We start from the raw sequence: 20,692 nt of genomic DNA on the forward strand, positions 1-20,692 counted from the left end.
TAGCAATGAGCACATGTAGTATCTAGATCTTGTTTTCTAGTATCATTCTCCAGTAAGGGAACCAGGACTCCTTGGAGATACAGCTGAGTGGAGACTGGGACAGGAAATGTACAAGATGAAACTGGAGCACCTTCTACTGCCAGAATGAAAGGAAGTGCAAAAAGAAAAGAAAAGAAAAAGAAAAAACCACAATGATGTGATATGCCAAAAGAACATAGTATTGCATTGAAAGAGTTCCCAATGAACAAAGTTGGAATAATTTCAACAAATTAATTTAAGTAACATTGGATTATAACCCAAGTGTAAATTAAATATCTATGAGTTCATGATGATATATATAAAAAATTGAATAAATAAATGAAAGGGGAACTAAGGACAAACCTTTCTTGCATAAGAATTCCAAATATTTTATATAGTTACTCCACTCTCATTGAGGGAGATCATAATTCCCCATTCATTAAGTGTGAGTTAAGCATAGTAACTTCCTTCTAAGAAGTACAGTCTAGAAAGGGAGAAAAAGAGTACCTCTATATAGTGGAGAAACCTGGACAACACTACCTCAGCCTAGAAATCAAGGTTAACATCAATAGAGATGTCATGTTAATAGTATGTGGTCTTGCTATGATGTGGCAAAAATGGTGCTTTACCTTTGTGTTTTTCCCACACCAGAAGTATACATACATCTTTTGGCTGCTTCAAACCATTTTTTTAAGAGAGAGAGGGAGAGAGGAGAGAGTGGGAGCAGGGGAGGAGCAGAAGCAGAAGATCTTGGGTGCCTGGGTGGCTCAGATGGTTAAGCGTCTGCCTTCGGCTCAGGTCATGATCCTGGAGTCCTGGGATCAAGTCCCGCGTCAGGCTCCCTGCTCCTTGGGAGCCTGCTTCTCCCTCTGTCTCTCTCTCTCTCTCATGAATAAATAAATAAAATCTTTAAAAAAAAAATCTTAGAAAAAAAAAAAAGAAGCAGAAGATCTTAAGCAGATTCCACACTGAGTGTGGAGCCTGACTCAGGGCTCTATCTCAGGACCCTGAGATCATGACCTGAGCCAAAATCAAGAGTCCAGTGCTTAACCCACTGAGCCATCCAGGCACCCCTGCTTCAAACTATTTTTTAAAAATCATCACAGATATATGCTATTACTCTACTATTATTTTATGACATAACAGTATTACATTTTGCCATCATGATAGCTTGCATTTTTCCCATCATGGTAATAATAACAAGATCACAGCTTCAGTCTTAGATTGCAACAATTAGTTTCATATTATTTTACTGAGTACTTCTCTACTGCATAAAAAGAACATTAAGAAGGAAGTGTGTTGTAACTTTTTACTACAGAAGCAAATCCAACAATTTCCTAAGCACATGTGGCTCAGTAACTTTGTCAGGTAATATTGAGGGTTTAATGTCATCATGCTAATTATAACTGCATTATTATCTTTACTTTAACATTTATGAATAAATATTGTTAAAATTTTAGTGTGGGATGTGAAACATCTTGACTATGAAGAGAAAATCTGAGAAAAGGAAAAAAAGCCAAAGATATATTCAAATGTAATATCTTAAGAATACAAAGAATCTCTTCTATTTACTCTTGGTCCCAGAGGAGTAGCAAGAATTGGCAAAGAATGACAAAACTTAAAGCATGAGCTGCACAAGCAGGTGGCAATCAGCAAATAGTCCTATGTCAAGAAGCTGAAAGTAGCTTGCAGAGGTGAGCAGATGTTTCGGCATGACTGTGATACATGCTGGAGAAAAACTGTGCCTTATTCTGGCAAAGTTCTCTGATACACTCTACTTAAAGTTTTCATAAGAAATCTTTTTTTTTCTCTTTTTCAAAAGTGGAGCTTTAAACATACAAGTGCTATTATAAGCATGCTGGCACTTTTATTTATTTATTTTTAAAGATTTACTTATTTATGAGGGAGGGAGAGACAGAGCGCGTGCACACATGAGAGCGAGCAGAGGGAGGGGCAGAGGGAGAGGGAGAGGGAGAGGAGCAGACTCCCAGCTAAGCAGGGAGACCAAGCCTGGGCTCCATCTCACAACTCTGAGATCATGACCTGAGCCGAAATCAAGAGTCAGACGCTTAACCAACTGATCCACCCAGGTGACCCAGCGTGCTGGCACTTTTAAAGTCAGGGCCTGAAATAGGGTGAGGCAAGTGAGGCAGTTTGGGTGCAAAATTTGAGGTGTTAGCCTTCAGAATCAGAAAAGTGCCATGCCTTCCCTGAGAATGCATGTCTCCTTGAATCTGCACCATACATACCTCGTTTGCCTCCTCTAGTCTGGGTCTGGTTTAAAGAATTGACCTTTATATGCTGGATGTTATTTGACTACTTAAGAGAAGCAATATAACATTATTTGATATTTCTAACTCAGTTTTTTTGTAATTCTGTGCATTTTTTGTAAAACACTAGGTGTTTCTGAAGTGTTATAAAAGAAGGAAAATATATGCTCCCTCAAGGGGAACAAAACATATATGTGAAGTATAAAGGCAACATGCAGAAAGAAACATCTAAATATCACATTGAACAAATAAAGAGCAATTGTAAATTTATGTATGGATACAGTCAAGCTAAAACTTTGCACAGCAGTATTTGATAATAGAGATTCACTGAGTGGGCATTTTTTGTGTGTTAATCAGCATTTTAAATTTGTGTATCTGCTCATAATTGTGTGCATTTTACTTCTATAGCAGCTCATAAATGTGCATAGAACTTCAAGTGAACTTCTAAGACGGCTGCCAGTTTGTTTGCTTTTTTAAAATTCTAACTTTAAGTTAATACATGTATGGATTTGATTTGTTGTAGATATGATTGAATATTTTAACTATGCCCCATGAAAAATAGTAATACTACACATAGAGTAGAGAAACATTTGTATTAGTTTCACTTGAGATGATACTCCTTTATTTGGTAAGCAAAACCTTGGATCCAAGTCTTTTTTGGATATTGCTTACTGAGGATTTCAGGCACACCATTTTATAGTTCTAAGGCTGTGCTTTTTAAAAAAATTATTGTTAAAATTCAAAAAAGAATGTTAAGAACATAAAGAGATGCATTCTTAGTAAAATAGATATAGAAATTCAAGTAACATATTAAAGAAACAATGAACAATTGAACAGTAGAAGGAACAGAGGAGTTAAAACCATGTGTGGGGGAGACAGAGACAGCCAGACAGAGACAGAGAATGAATTTAAAGTAAATACATTGGTCTCCCAGACACACATGTTTAACAAAATTTCCAAGTCACATTGTTAATCAAAAACACCACTTGAAAAAACATTAAATAGCTTTAATAAAAACAAGAAAGCAAACACATTGTTTCTTTTCCCCTGATGTCAGAAACCTCTTGTGTTGTAACCTTTTTGGGAGCCTAGGTTTTTAAATACTCCTTCCTTTTTCTCCTGCCCTTTATTTATGGATAATCTCAAGCAATATTTAGCCCTTGGAGATTTGGAATTGTTTGTATTTCTGGGTTGTTATCACTCTGCTAAATATCTTCTTTATTAATAGTCTCCTTTTGTTTTTTCAATGCCAAATCTTCCATTAGGTGCTAACCCTAATACTATAGCTAACACTCTTACCTGGAAATTCATTATACTTGTTACGGCAAGGCTTTGCAAGACTATTTAACTTATTAAAGTATCACTTTCAGATGTGGTTGACAGTTCAAATACAGACAGTCATATTTGATTTTCAGGTAAGTTGGTCTCCTTCTGCCCTAAATATTGCAAGGGTCATACTTATATTAAAAATTCATATTTTCTGTGAAATTCTAATTAAACTGTGTTTTTTACTTTTCTTTATTTTTTTTCTCCTGCTATCTTCTTCTTTTTCTTTTTTCTTAAAATATGTTGCGTTATTTGTTTCAGAAGTACAGATCTGTGATTCAACAGTCTTACACAATTCACAGCGCTCACCGTAGCACATATCTTCCCCAATGTCCATCACCCAGCCACCCCATCCCTCCCACCCTCGACCACTCCAGCAACCCTCAGTTTGTTCAAACTGAGGGTTACTTTTCTTTATTTTTAAGATTGCTGTCTTACTTCTTCCTTAGCAATCTTATTTCTAGGTAAAGGAAAAGAGCATTTATGCAGCACTTAAATGCACATATCTTTTTCTAGTTAATCCTCATAACAAATTTGTGATGTATAAATAATCATCCCCATTTTATAAATGAAGAAGTTCAGGTATTTGCAAAAAGTCATAAAGCTAATAGTTGGCATATTCAGGATTCAACTCCTACTCTGACAATGGAACACAGCAGAACTTTCCTTCCACAATACTGACTCTCCTTCAGCCTTTCCTGTTTTCCTTGCATAATAGAAAACAGATAAAAGAGAGGTTACACCTGCTTACCCAATATGCTTTAAAATATTTTTCCTTGTTTAAAATTTAAATTATGAGAAATTCAAGCATTCACATAGGTAAAGAGAATAGTATAGAGAACTCCCATACATATACTCATCACCCAGCCTCAACAATTACCAACATTTTTTCCAATAATGTTTCATTTTTCATCGTTCCCCTACTTTTTTCCTAGAGTATTTTTAAGCAAGTCCAAGACATTATGGCATTTAAACTTTTACCCTATTATTTTCACAAACTTAGTCTCTAAATAGGTGATGAAACAACCATTCTTACTCATCTTAAACAGGCAATGCCTTTACTCCCCATTACTCTGTGTTACCTTCTGTCAGCCTAATTACTTAATTTGGGATTAGTTCTCCTTTCTGAAAGTGGCACTCTTCAGCAGTTTGAACTATCTAATTTGGAATTAGGTCTTCTTTCTGAAATTGGTACTCTTTAGCAAAACTTTACTACAAATAGTTTTGCTTTCTTAGAATTTAAAAAATATTTTTTATTATTTTTATTTTTTTAAAGATTTTATTTATTCATTTAACAGAGAGAGACACAGCAAGAGAGGGAACACAAGCAGGGGGAACGAGAGAGGGAGAAGCAGGCTTCCAGCAGAGCAAGGAACCTGATGCGGGGCTCTATCCCAGGACCCCAGGGCCACGACCCTAGCCGAAGGCAGACTCTTAACGACTGAGCCACCCAGGCGCCCCCCAAAATATTTTTAAACATACAGAACAGGGATGCCTGGGTGGTTCAGTTGGTTAAATGTATGCCTTCAGCTGGGGTCAGGATCCCAGGATCGAATCCCCGCATTGGGCACCCTACTCAGCGGGGAGACTGCTTCTCCCTCTGCCTGCCGCTCCCCCTGCTTGTGTGTGCTCTCTCTGACAAATAAATAAATAATTAAATAAAGCTTTTTAAAAAATGATACAGAATGACACACACAATAGCATAGTTATTAAAGAATTGTTTTTTACCAAATCAGGACAAAATAACTTAATTAGAAGTGGGTTTGGAGGGTGCCTGGGTGGCTCAGATGGTTAAGCGTCTGCCTTCGGCTCAGGATCGAGTCCCGCATCGGGCTCCTTGTTCCTTGGGAGCCTGCTTCTCCCTCTGCCTCTCTCTCTCTCGTCTGTCATGAATAAATAAATAAAATCTTTTAAAAAAAGTTGGTTTGGAAGTGATAGAAGCACTTTCAAAATGATAGAATACTCCAGGTTTGAAAATAAGTTTCTATTTTGCAAAAAGTAGGGAAGTGAATGCCTTCTCCTTTACCTTTACAGAGATTCATCAGGGAAATAAATGGCGTGCAGAATTTTGGCCTTAAATGTAATGTGGAAGAATTTTACCAGCCATAGACAGTTAGAAGCAGTTCCTGGAAAAAATGGTCTCCATCCTTAGTAGAGCATAATTAGAATGGTGTTAAAGTAGAACGAAGCTATTATCATCTAACTCTTATACTGTATAACCAGTCACTATGCTTAATCAGAAAAAAAGATGGGGGGGTAAAATGTACATTTGCAAAATGCTTAGACATTCTTTAATAAAGTTAATGCTGTCATTAGTGGCAGCTCTAAGCAAAACTTTTATCTTTTTTTCCTATGGATAAGCACTCTTTGGGGAGATGAATATTGCTGCAGTCATATTGTGCTTTCAGTTAATGAGATGTGGGTTCTATTTGTTAGAGTTTTATGGTAATGAAGCTTATGATTTACTGACAAACTGGCTTACTTTCAAAACCTTCTCTTATTGCACTGACTTTTTTTTTCATCAGAAACATTGATGTGCTAATTTGTGTGTTTATGGGAGCAGATGTGCACCTTCACTCAAAGGCTTCCAGAGTGAGGGGAAAGGACATGAGAGAAAAGGAAGAAGGGGAGAGGTGTTCAGAGTTTTCAACTAGTAATAAAATCCATGCACAAGTGAAAAAAATGGCACAGTTTATTTGAAACATCCATGAGCTCATTAAGTATGTTATCTGAAATACCAAATATTTATCACTAAAATTGGGTTGAGTTATAAATATGCTAAGTGGCAAATTCCTTCATCCAGTATGAAAACTGAACAGCAAAATTTGTCATTTAAAATTCAACAGCTATAACAGGAAGTCATTAAATTAAAACTAGGTGAAAAGCACTTTCTTCTCCTAAAAGGACGGAAGATATTTTCTTTCTAACTAAAGTGCGTTGCAGTTATTACCACTGGCTTTACAATACAGACCTCTGAGTTCTGTTTCCTCTCCAGCCCTGAAATGTTATGACTCATAGAGGTAAAAACATTGTTCCTGACTTCTGAGCTCACTTCTGTTACTGCCAGCTAAGTGAGGTGTGTGACAGAAGTCATGGGCATTTTGAGGTTTCCTTTAGTAGGAAATTGGAATATTCTAATCACAGGTCTGTAATCTGTAATAGAAGACATAAAACCATGATGATTTTGCAAACACACTCATTAAACACAAAACAAAACAAAACAAAACAAAACACAAATCTCTATTTAACACATGTAATGAAAAAAATAAAGGGAGAGTAAGCTTTTTATACTGCTTTCCATCTTAGTAGGGGGTATAAAACAAGAAAGGGACTGAAGTAAAAAACATGGATTTGCTGATAGCTAAAAACTGCAGGATGAGAGGCAGTTGTTGATAATCCTAGTTAGTTGAGGGGTGCCTGGGTGGCTCAGTTGGTTAAGCCTTGACTCTTGATTTTGGCTCCAGTCATGATCTCGGGGTTGTGGGATCAAGCCCTGTGGAGCCTACTTGGAATTTCCTCTCTCCCTCTGCCTGCCTCCCCCCTGCTCTCCCTTGCCAGTCGGGTACACATGCATGGGTGCTCTCTCTCTCTCTTAAAAAAAAAAAAAAAAAGATAATCCTAGTCAGTTGAAAAGTAGCTTCCATAAGGTGCATCACAGTTACTTGAGGAAACTGAACACAAGAATCTCAGAAAAAAATGCTCGTTTATCTTTATGCTAGATGCTTTTGGATACATGTGCAACCAAATACTAAACTCTTATTTTCAGTGAATTCCAGGACATTTTAAATCCATAGAAAATAGAGTGATTAAAAAGTTCACAACATTTATAGCAGGCATAGTCCCTGCCCTCAGAGACATTGTAATCTATCTGGAGAGAGAAAATAATTATATGATAAGTGTATGTAGGTATAGAAAAAAATGCCAAGGATTTAAACAAAGAAGTGCTTAAATAAGAATACAACTTACCCAAAGTAAGTCATTTGATAATATGAAGAGCTTTTTCGTTTTTGTTCTTATTATTAAGACACCATCCAAATATAAACATTTATTGCATAAGCTTTTGAGCACCTGTTTTATATAGTGTCTGGCAGAAAATAAATACTTGGCGTATATTTATTAAGTTTATGACATTATTCTAGAATTTTTTTAAGATTTTATTTATTTATTTGACAGAGAGAGAGAGAGACATTGAGATAGGGAACACAAGCAGGGGGAGTGGGAGAGGGAGAAGCAAGCCTCTGGCTGAGCAGGGAGCTCGATGCGGGGTTCAATCCCAGGACCCTCAGATCATGATCTGAACTGAAGGCAGATGCCCAACCACTGAGCCACCCAGGTGCCCTGCATTATTCTAGAATTTGGAAGATATTCATAAGAGAAGGCACCATTTTAACAATTAACACACCGTAGCTCTATACAAAATTGAAGGAGAAAACGTTTCTGCCTTCACAAATTCTAGGTAGTTGAAACTTTGAATGAGATGCCACTTGGCTGCCATGTTGTGGAAGTGTTATTCTCCTCTTTTTTTCTCCCATTTCCTCCCTTTTTTTTTCTAAAAAGGTCATCTTACCCACTTGAGCAGAAGCAGAGCTCTCCAGTCTCATCTTCCCATTTAAGGCTATTGATTGCAAGAGAAGAACAAATAGTCCTATAGAGTAATCAATTTAATGTTGTTCTTTTGTTATTTTCATAATTATGTATTATGAATTCAATAAATGGCATTTCAAAATTAAAGATAGAAACCTGAACTAAAATATACTGGGTAAGAAAAATACAAAATGCATTCTTCCATTTTATATCATGTTCAGGGGTTGCTGGGAAATGATGATGATGATGATAACAATGATGTAGTAATGATGATAACAAAATGAATAATAGTTAACACTTATTGAAAACTTACTATAGAAAGACAATTATCATATGGTTTCACTCATATGAGGAATATAAGGAATAGCACAGAGGACCATAGGGGAAGGGAGGGAAAACCGAGTGTTAAGAAAACAGAGGAGACAAACTGTGAGAGACTCTTAACTCCAGGTGTCAAACTGAGGGTTACAGAGCGGAGGGGGATAGGGAATGGGTTACTGGGGGATGGGTATTAAGGAGGGCACATGATGTGATGGAGCACTGGGTGTTACATGCAACTAATGAATCATTGAACAGTACATAAAAAAAAGATATGCATTAATTTTTATATCAAAACATGGCTAATAAATATTTAAGCACATAGCCTCCCCATCAAAAAAAGAAAACTTACTATATGTCAGGCATTGTTCCATGTGATTTATGTTGAATACTCATATTAACTCTATGGATTAGGTGTTACTCTCATCCTCGTTTTACAGATTAAGAAAATGAGGTACAGAATGTTTAAGTCATATACTTAGAATTGTTGAGGAAGATAGAAAAGAGAAATACTTGAGAGAGAGTAATATATGCAAGGAGGAAGAGAGAGGGGAGATTATTAGGGTTCAAAGTGAGTATTTTGGGTGTTTACTAACTGAAGATTCATAGTGCTGTCACCCATTGTCCTGTATTTGTCTTAAAAATATTACAAACTAGAGGTATTCCTCAAATGCTCTGAATGGTTCCTTTTAGCTATCTGAGATAGCCTGGAGTCTGTATAATCATTTCAGGACTAGCCAGGAAACCAATACTTCTTATTTGTGGGTAGGGGCCCCCTCCCCTGGACAGTGCAGGAAATGCACCGGGTTTTACAATGCTCAAGCAGGAGAAAAGCTGGAGAAGGATAGGTAGGGACAGATTGTGGAAACATTTAAATTTAGGTATTGAGAATCAATTAAAAGTCTTATCCTGAAAATGGTTTTAGACAGATTAATCTGACAGCTGAATTCAGAATTATAAGAAGAGAAATTAGAGGCAGTGAGAGTGGTTACAAAACTTGCAATTACAGTGAGAAAACATAAAAAGAGGAAGAGGAACAAGAACACAGGGAACATTTGTAGTATTATCTAGACATCATATTTTATGTTAAACGTCTGAAACTCTGATGTTTCTGTTTTGTAGCTTATGAAAAAATGCAAAGTACAAGAGTCAATTTTTTTTTATTCTTTACACTATGTTGTATTCTACCTCATAAAATGCTTTCATGTGATGCAAAATAAGTTAAATTATTTTTGATTCATAGCATAACTAATGTGACTACTCTAAGAAAACCTAAAAGATTTTTTATCTAATCAGAAGGTGGGGTCTTCATTTAGAGCTGAACATGCCATCTTAAAAAACTAATAGTCTTAAATGTTAAGCTTATGAGTCATATATACACAATGTTTTTATTCATGTAATTATTGAGAAATAGCTCATATTGGCATATTCTAATAATCACAAGTGGATTAAATGAAGCCCTGAGGCTTTGACATTAAAAACATTAACCTGGGGGTGCCTGAGTGGCTCAGTAGGTTAAGCATCTGTCTTTGGCTTAGGTCATGATCCCAGGGTTCTGGGATTGAGCCCCACTTTGGGAGTCTGCTTCTCCCTCTCCCTCTGCCCCTCTCCCCACTTGTGCTCTCTCTCTCCCTCTCCCTCTCAAATAAATAAATAAAATTTTTAAAAAGTTCACCTGAGAGTAATACAGAATTAGAAAACACAATAATGTAATTTGTAATAATAATGTTATTTTTACTAGTGAAAAACATTGAGAATTCATATTATTAAACATAAGATAAAAAGTCATTTTATTTGGGTTCTAATTTTATGCAACTATGATTACTCTAATATTAAAATTATATGTTTTACTCAAACATACATTTGCAGCGGACTGAGGAGAGACTTAGGGGATCTGATGGAAAGAGATTTACGTGGCACACAAGAAAGCAGAATTGTATTTCCACTAACTGTGAGGACTTGGGCAAGTTACAGCATCTCTGAACCTTATCATCTTTATTTGTACAAAGAAAGGATTTGGAGTAGACACTAAGTTTCCTTTCAACCCTAATATTAAATAAGCATCATGAAACTCTACCTGAATGTATTAAATTATTTTTTTAAATCCTTTATACAGTTACCCTGAAAATAATAAGATTTAAACAGCACTTAAACTTTGAAACAGAAATGAAGGCTTCAGCATTGATGTCTCATAAAACTTCTGAGGGTCCCCATTCCTGTCTGAGCATTGATTCTTGAAATGTTCTTTTTTTTTTTTCACCAATAATAACTATGGCCACACTAAAACCTTCTCAAAGTAATTGTTAAGGGCTTATAGACCAACTGGAGGATATGTCTTAGCAGAGAGATGTAGATTATAAATATTTAAATTAAAATGGATGTTTTCTATGATCTATCCAGACCAGTCACGTAGCTAGGCATTATGACATGCATTATGAGCACTGTGAAACTTGTGAAAGAAATAAGGCTAGTAAATATACCTGTGACTGGCCTGCAAAGAATGGTCATCAGTATTATGGTTTTAACCCCTTTCTACGTTCTTCTTTGGCTCTTTAAATTATTATGTCTTGGGCGCCTGGGTGGCTCAGTTGGTTAAGCGACTGCCTTCGGCTCAGGTCATGATCCTGGAGTCCTGGGATCGAGTCCCACATCGGGCTCCCTGCTCAGTGGGGAGTCTGCTTCTCCCTCTGACCCTCTTCCCTCTCATGCTCTCTGTCTCTCATTCTCTCTCTCTCAAATAAATAAATAAAATCTTTAAAAAGAAAATTATTATATCTTAATGTTGCAATGGGAAAATAAGCATTAGAACTAGAGTCAGAAGACCTGAATTCAAATTCTCTTTCTGCTACCCACTGACTAAGCCCCAAAATTCTCAACTAGACAATGGCAATGGAGATGATGAAAACATCCGTATTTCACAAGATTGTTGTAAGGAACTCACTGAGAGGATGTGACTGAAGTTTGAACTGTGAGCTGGACCCAGGCAGTTGGAGAATTCTTACCCTTTCCTCTGTTCTTGGAATGTACATTCAGCTCACCATTCTCACACTAGGAACCACTTCAAAGATGCGGCCTTGTGACAGTCAGGCCTCGTTGAGACTGAGCCCCATTAAGGCAGTTGCAGAGATCTATTTGTCTTGTATCCACCCAAGACAAGCCTAGTATGTAAATTCCCTTGTGTATTAAAACTGCCACCTACCAATATGAGGTGGTCTTCCTCTTTGTTCAGTCTCTTTTTGCCTTCCACCTATGCGGCCAGTTTTGAATTTCACCCAGGGAACTCTCAAGGAACCAACAAAAGTGTTTTAAAAATGGTGAAGAAATATAATGCAATATATTAATAACTTTATTATTGTTATGTGTTAAGGGATTATACCTTGACTATATGACAGGTCACAAAAGAGCTCTCAACAACATGTTGTAATTTTCTTGGTAGAAACAAGTTGTTGAACTATCACTACTTGAATAAAACACCTCTGAAAAATTCTTTATCTGTCCATGAATTCTCTAACATCCTAATACACAGACATTCAGTTGGTGATTTTGGAGTTTATAAGACATAATCCTGAAACAAGGCACTTCTAAAACTTTGGAGAAAAGCATTCAATTACTTATTTTTTTCTAGATCCACTCCAGGGTCATATATTCAAGAAAGACATTACTTCTCTGGTTAAGAAGCTATCTCTGAATGACTATGCAATAGCACTTACATTAAGAAAAAAATATGAATAGTTGGTATTATTTACATTCTTCTCTTAAATTCCCAACCTCAGGCCAGGTCACAGATGAACAGAACTTTATTGGTTTGGAAAAATATATATTGATGCAGTCAGATGAAGACAGAGTGTGTGCCTCTCCAAAGAATAATATTAGGATATGAGAACTTTTTAATTGTAATTACAAATTTAGCACCCTCTAGGATAAACATCTCCCAATTATCTCATTTTGTGCTTCATCCATTATGCACCTCTGTCAAAAGAGCTCTGTGTTCCTCTAAGGCAATTGATTAACATTGGCCAGTTTTTCCTCACTTTCAGTTCAAAGTAGTGTAGGGAGATTAACAACACAATTATTTGCAGTAGGTTGAGTCTGTTATTTAATTAAAATAAAATCTTTCCATGAAAAGCAACTTGTTTGTACACACACAACAGAGTGGAACTGATTCTTAAATTTTAATTAGTGAAGAACTGATTTTATTCCTTTTCATACAAGGTAAAAAAAAATTCTCTTTGACATCCATGTGTCTGCCTGTTTGTTTTGTTTTTTATTGGCAGTGGAATCAGGGGAAGATAGGATAATTTTGCTTCATGAACTTTTTTGTAACAGAGAAAATTTGCTAATTTGGTATGGTGGTAAAAGCATGAAATTGTCCTAAATTATTATGATTTGAGCCTGCAGTGCTTAATTATTTCTTTAAACATTACATTACTAATTTCATTCTTCATTTCTTGGGGAAAAAGAGCAGGCAAGGGAAGGATAAAATAAAGAAGAAATCACTAAAAAGAAATATCTTTACAGTTTCAATTGCCATTATGTTACTAAAGTCAAATTAGCATTTCCAGAGGAAGTTTTTCCACCTCTCCTCTCAAGTCACCATCAAAAACCTGCGCATTAATTGTGTTTGCACATTTATCTATAAATGCGAATGGAAAGTTAGTATGTACAGCCTCCCAAAAAGTAAACAGATTCCAAAAGGTTTTGGAGATATTTTGATGAACTTTAATTCCTAGAAGTTAAATTTACACTTTACTTATATTTTTTCTATAAATGCAATCACACATGAACAATGAGAATCTAGCCGTTTGAGGGGAAATAATGCTTTACAATAACTGCCTTTGGTTGACAAGTTAAGCAATTGATACATTTTTAATTATAACACCTTGGAGCTTTTAAAGAAGTATTGTAGCTTTAAGCAATGAAAATCTCTGAAGCAAGACTTTCTATTGCTTTTTGTCAGGTTGATATAAATTTGCCTCAGGCAGTGCTACTGGCCAAAAAACAATTTGAGTAGATTAAAAACCAAGGCAGATGGGCTTCTATAAATTGCAAGTGATCAATTCATGGACAGTTTTCATTGTAACCAGTTTTGACCATTATTTAAATTGTGATGTATTATTTAATTAATCTCTTCTATTAATGGCTGATTTTTATGAATTCCTTATTAATGACTCAGGAAGAGGGCTGGATGATCCTATGGAGGAGCTACAATTAACAAGTGAAAATAAATCCTAAGGTTTGCTTGTTAAATCTCTTTCTCTCACCTTTAGTATATAAAATATATTGGTGTCTATTATATATATAAAAATATATATAAATTATATATATAAATATGTATATATTTAAATATTTAAATATAAATACTCAACTATATTTATAAGGTATACACATACAATGTGCATCTCTTTTTCCACTGGGCAAATGCCACTCTATTACACAATCCTGGTTGAATCCATAAACTTTCTTAAAAGTCTTGAGTATAAAAACAATGTAGGAAAAGGGAGGAATAATCTAATGTAGTAATGAGGAGACAGTCATGCTTCAATGATTTCTTCTTTTTTGTTAAAAGTTTTATTTACTTATTTGAGAGAGAGAGAGAAAGAGAGAGTAGTGGGAGGGAGAGGGAGAGAGAATCTGAAGCAGACTCCATGCTGAGTACAGAGCCCCACACAGGGCTTGATCCCATGACTGCAAGATCATGGCCTAAGCCAAAACCAAGAGTTGGAAGCTTAACTAACTGGGACATCCAGGTGCCTCAATGATTTCTTTAAAGTGTGGATACTCCCTGGATATACTAGAAAGGATAGTTTGTATCTTAGTAAATATAAGATAAAAAAAAGGCTGTGTCACAAAAAATGGAATTATAATTAGAACATCTTTTATTAAGGCACTAAGTCATAATGTAGTATCCCAACACTAGGAAAAGTTATGAAGTAAATAAAGTTTAAGAGCCTACAGCATCCTTTTTTAGTATCTCTTCCATATCCTTCAGAGCAGCCTTGTTCCACTATTCTCAATAGACACCCAACATCTTTCACCTTTCAACCAAGCCCAACCTTATCAAAGCTTGATATCAAGGAGAGATCTAACAAATCTTTTTATCTTAAGATATTTAAGTATTCATTCATTTTTAAAATTCATTCATTCAAAAATATTTATTGAGGGCTTATGAAATGTCAGGCACTAGATATTAAGCAGAGGTTTAATAGGGTCTAAAGCTAATATCACTTTGATAAGCTCAATTTGAAAAGAAGACTACAAAATTATAAATTCAGAATTACATGTAAGGCATTGAAAGGGGCCTATGCAAATGAAAGTTCCTGAAATTTACATTTAATTAACTTAATAACAATAAATCTACCTCTCCCGTTAGTGTTATAAGAGTGACGCAATACACAGAAAGTTCTGCCTTCATGGAACTGATATTCTAATGGAGAGGGTATAAAATAAATAAATAAACATATTCAACAGTGCCACATATAAAGAAAAATAAAGAGTGGTAAAGGGTTCAAGAGTGGTAGTTACTGTTTTAAATAGGATTCTCAGAGAGAACATCTCTGAGGAGTTGACATTTAAGTAGAGTCCTTAATGCATTAAGGGAATGAGCCAAGATTATAAGCAAAGAGTACAGAAAGTGCAAAATCCCAGAGATGAAAGTAAGTTTAGCATCTTCCAAGGAATGCCAAAAAGATGGTTTAGGATTGGGACAAGTCAAGGTAAGTCTTATAAACCATGGTAAAATTTAGATTTCATTCTAAATGTGATGGAGAACCACTGGAAATGTCAAGCAAGAAATTCCCTGATTTTCATTTAGAAGAGTGACTCTGGCTTTTTCTTCTTCTTCTTCTTCTTTTTTTTTTTAATACTGGTTTCTTTTATTCTGTGCTTTGCTTCTATTTATTTATTTTTAAATTTTATTATGTTATGTTAGTCACCATACAATACATCATTAGTTTTTGATGTGGTGATCCATGATCCATTGCTTTCATATAATACCCAGTGCTCCATGCAGTATGTGCCCTCCTTAAAACCCATCACCGGGCTAACCAATCCTCCTCCCCCCTTCCCTCTAAAACCCTGTTTGTTTCTCAGGGTCCATAGTCTCTCATGGTTCATCTCTCCCTCCGATTTCCCTCCCTTCATTTTTCCCTTCCTTCTCCTAATGTCCTCCATGCTATTCCTTATGTTCCACAAATGAGTGAAACTATATGATAATTGACTTTCTCTGCTTGACTTATTTCACTTACCATAGTCTCCTCCAGTCCCATCCATGTTGATGTAAAAGTTGGGTATTCATCCTTTCAGATGGCTGAGTCATATTCCATTGTATATATGGACCACATCTTCTTTATCCATTCACCTGTTGAAGGGCATCTTGGCTCTTTCCACAGTTTGGCTATTGCGGACATTGCTGCTATGAACATTGGGGTGCATATGGCCCTTCTTTTCACTACATCTGTGTCTTTGGGGTAAATACCCAGGAGTGCAGTTGCTGGCTCATAGGGTAGCTCTGTTTTTAAATTTTTGATGCACTTCCACACTGTTTTCGAAAGTGGCTGTACCAAACTCCATTCCCACCAACAGTGTAAGAGGGGTCCCCTTTCTCCACAACCTCTCCAACATTTGTTGTTTCTTTCCCTGTCCATTTTTGCCATTCTAACTAGTATAAAGGTGGTATCTCAGTGTGGTTTTGATTTGAATTTCCCTGATGGCTAATGATGGTGAACATTTTTTCGTGTGCCTGTTAACCATTTGTATGTCTTCCTCATAGAAGTGTATTTTCATGTCTTCTGCCCATTTTTTGACTTGATTATTTGTTTTTTGGGTGTTGAGTTTGAGAAGTTCTTTATAGATCTTGGATGCCAGCCCTTTATCTGTAGTGTCATTTGCAAATAACTTCTCCCATTCCGTGGGTTGCCTCTTTGTTTTGTTGACTATTTCCTTTGCCGTGCAGAAGTTTTTACCTTGATGAAGTCCCAAAAGTTCATTTTTGCTTTTGTTTCACTAGCTTTTGGAGATGTATCTTGAAAGAAGTTGCTGTGGCCGATGTCAAAGAGGGCACTGCCTATGTTCTTCTCTAGGATTTTGATGGATTCCTGTCTCACATTGAGGTCTTTCATCCATTTTGAGTTTGTCTTTGTGTATGGTGTTAGAGAATGGCCGAGTTTCATTCTTTTGCATGTGGCTATCCAGTTTTCCCAGCACCATTTATTGAAGAGACTGTCTTTTTTTTCCATTGCATATTTTTTCCTGCTTTGTCGAAGATTATTTGATGCCTGGTTTCAAGCTATATTACAAAGCTGTGATCACCAAACAGCATGGTACTGGCACAAAAACAGACATATAGACCAATGGAACAAAATAGAGAACCCAGATACGGACCCTCAACTCTATGGTCAAATAATCTTCGACAAAGCAAGAAAAAATATGCAATGGAAAAAAAGACAGTCTCTTCAAAAAATGGTGCTGGGAAAACTGGATGGCCACATGCAAAAGAATGAAACTCGACCATTCTCTATCACATTGATTGATTTGCAAATGTTGAACCACACTTGTATCCTGGGGATAAATCCCACTTGGTCATGGTGGATGATCCTTTTAATGTATTGTTGGATCCTATTAACTAGGATTTTGTTGAGGATTTTGGAATCCTCCTACAAATAAGGTATTGTTATCAATAAGATTCTTTTTTTTTGCTTAACAATTGGCTTATGCAGATGGCGGCTCCCATGTTGGGGGCATAGATATTTACAATTGTTAGATCTTCTTGTTGGATAGACACTTTAAGAATGATATAGTGTCCTTCTGTGTCTCTAACTAGACTTTAGTTTAAAATCTAATTTGTCTGATATAAGAATTGTTACCCCAGCTTTCTTTTGAGGTCTCTTGGCATGGAAGACAGATCTCCATCCCTTCACTTTCAGTCTAGATGTATCTTTAGATTCAAAATGAGTCTCTTGTAGACAGCATATGGATGGGTCCTGTCTTCTTATCCAATCTGCAACCCTGTGGTGTTTTCTGGGAGCATTTAAGCCATTCACGTTGAGAGTGATTAGTGAAAGATATGAATTAATTGTCATCATGTTGCCTGTGAAGATGTTGTTTTTATAGATTGTCCTTGTAAATTTCTGTTGTATATCAGTCTTGGTGTCTTTCTCCTTTTATTGGACCCCCCCTTAATATTTCTTGCAGGGCCTGCTTAGTGGTCACATATTCTTTCAGTTTCTGCCGATTTTGGAAGCTCTGCATCTCTCCATCCATTCTAAATGACAGCCTTGCAGGATAAAGTATTCTTGGCAGCATGTTCTTCTCATTTAGTACCCTGAATATGTCTTGCCAGGCCTTTCTGGCTTGCCAGGTCTCTGGGGATAGGTCTTACATAATTCTGATGTCCTTCCCTCTGTATGTGAGGAATCTCTTCCACCTAACTACCTTTAAGATGGTTTCCTTGGTTCTAAGATTTGTGAGTTTTACTATTACATGCCGGGGTGTTGGCCTGTTTTCCTTGATATTGGGAGGGGTCCTCTCTGCCTCTAGGACACGAATGTTTGTTTCATTCCCCTGATTAAGGAAGTTCTCAGCTACGATTTGCTCAAATATGTCTTCTAGTCCTCTCTCTCTCTCCACTCCCCCTGGGATTCCAATAATTCTGACATTGGAACTCTTTATGTTGTCACTTATTTCTCTGATTCTCTTTTCATGAATTCTGAGTTGTTTTTCCCTGGCCTCCTCTTTTCCCTTTTTATCTATTAAATTGTCTTCCAGGTCGCTTTTTCATTCTTCTGCCTCAGTTACCCTAGCTGTTAGATTATCTAGATTAGACTGGATCTCATTGATAGCATTTTTAAGTTCTGCCAATTGAGCTTTCATTTCTGCCCTTAGAGACTCTATGTTGCCATTAATTGATTTCTCCATTCTAGCTATTGTTTTCACAATTGCTAGCCTGAATTCCATCTCTGACATCTTGGTTATATCTGCATCCATTTGTAAATCTGCAGCATAAGTCATAATCTCTGAGTTTTTTCTATTTTGGGGTTCCTCCTCCTAGTCATTCTGTTGATGGGTGGTTGGGGATATGTACAGAGTCCAAATTATTGACCAGAACCCAAGCAAGATCCACCTGTTTTCTAGGGACCTTAGGGTTGCTGGCCTCTTGTTTTCCCAGTCTGTCTTCTGGGAGAGGGGCCTGCTGCACTGTTACTCAGGCAACCCTGTTTGAGCAGAGTTGCCCTTCCCCCTGTGGAGGGGGATGGGCTCAGTGGGAACCAGTTTTTTGAGGCTTTTGTTCTCTGGTGGCTTTCCCTGGTGTCTTTCTGTGTCTCTTACGAGAGTCACAGCAGAAGACACCGTTTCCCACCCTCTGCCTCAGAGCAGAGAGATCAGTCTGTTTTTCAATAAGCTCTCCAGGCCACACTATCTCCGTTTCTGTCCGTGCTGCTATAAACTACAAGGTCTTGGGTTGTGTGCCTCCACAGCGCTCCCAGTCCTGCCTCCAGGTCAGGGCATGTCTCTGCCCTTTGTGCTTCTAAAACCGCCATCCGCTCCCAGGTCGCTCATGCTACCCTGCTGCTCCAGGTTACCGTCCAGGGAGCTGCCCTAAAGTCCTTTCCCCACCGCTACCGGTCTGTCAGTCTGTGCCTCGTCCCCAGCGCACGAGGCTGTCTCTCACTGGTGGTGTAGGATTCCCCACGGCCAGGCTCCTTCCCGCTGCTGTTTATCCTCTGATATCTGCCCGCAGATTCATGGCTCCCTGCTTCGTACCTCGAAACCAACCGCCCATGATATTCTGTTTGTAGAGATCCAGATCTATTTTCTTACATCTCAGGCTGATTTTGTGGGTGCTCAGAGTGGTCTGGTAGATATCCAGCTCAATTCTGGGGACCAGTTGGAATAGGGTCCCTTACTCTTCTGCCATCTTTTCTCCCCTCCTGTGCTTTGCTTTTAGGCAGTGAGTTTTCTTTTTTTTTAATATTTTATTTTAGAGAGAGAGAGAAAGAGAGAGAGTGCATGTATGTGTGGGGTGAGGTGCAGAGGGCAAGAATCTTCAAGTCATCTCATTGGTGAGCCAGGAGCCCAGTGCCAGGACTCTGTCCCATGACCCATAAGATCATGACCTGAGTTGAAACTAAGAGTCAGACACCCAACCGACTGAGCCACCCAGGTGCCCTAGACAGTGAGTTTCAAATAAATTCTCATGAATTTGTAGTAAAATTTTCATTTCTGATTAAATAAAAACTCCACAATAGTTGTGGTCAAATTAGAGTTATACCAAAATTATCATATACCAGTACATAAAATCATCCCCCGTGGTTAGAAAACTGGCTCACAGCCATGGAGGGTACATGGTGATGAGGAAAGGTCATGCTTGGAGAAAGCTGTCTTTTTGATCACCTTTACTCCGTTTTCACTTCATCACCAGTGTCCCCACTGAATTTGAACACACGTATCTGTTGACCATTCTTGAGCTTTAAGAAGAGCTCCTGAAAGTGCTGCCTCTGAAAGGGGCATCTCTGGCTGAGCTGACATAGAGATGGCCCTCTGACTTGGAACCAGAGATGGGAATCTTCAACTAGGCATTGCCAATGTCCACAAAGTTGTACTTGTTGGTGAGAAGGAGATAGTAGGCATTGAGAGAAGTGCACAGAACCTCCAGGGCCTCAGGGTGGCTGTGTAGTTGCTCCAATGCCAGCTGGTAATAGGAAGCCCTAGAAAAAAAAAATTTTGTATAAGGTAATATATAAGGGCACAGCTCCCACTGGCCACCACACTGGAAAAAAGAACCAGTTTCCCCAGAGGCAATGGCATGCTGCTTCCTGGAGATTTTGCCCCTTCACAGCACAGCTTTCTTGAAAGTCATCAAAGGAAAGTTGCTCTGTTAGGAATATAAGCACCATGTATTAGAAAGTGTGTCCTTCCCTTCCAGAGGTGGGAAAGTAGGTGGGAAAAGCCCACAGGCTGGCACGCCCCTCTGGCTTCTTTTTAATATGAAGTTTTGATGAGTCTTCAAGTATTATTTCTCAAGTAGTAATCCCAATATTGCCTGGACCAGAAGCCCTTTAATTTTATCAGAGTTTCTTTAGACCTAAGAACATAGCCTTTCTCCAGCGGCACCTGGGTGGCTTAGTCAGTTAAGCATCTTTGCCTTCTGCTCAGCTCATGATCTCAGGGCCCTGGGATTG

The 20,692-nt window shown here is 37.5% G+C and overlaps 1 pseudogene; it reads right to left on the reverse strand.

Moving 5' to 3' along the window:
* Positions 1-19,906: 19,906 nt before the first annotated feature.
* On the reverse strand, positions 19,907-20,318 carry LOC114223745 (cytochrome c oxidase assembly factor 1 homolog pseudogene; annotated as a pseudogene).
* Positions 20,319-20,692: the final 374 nt, after the last annotated feature.

Source organism: Eumetopias jubatus, unplaced genomic scaffold (genome assembly GCF_037043125.1).
Source record: "Eumetopias jubatus isolate StellerSeaLion01/CBP00866 unplaced genomic scaffold, mEumJub1_p1.0 scaffold_11, whole genome shotgun sequence".
Lineage (NCBI taxonomy): Eukaryota > Metazoa > Chordata > Mammalia > Carnivora > Otariidae > Eumetopias > Eumetopias jubatus.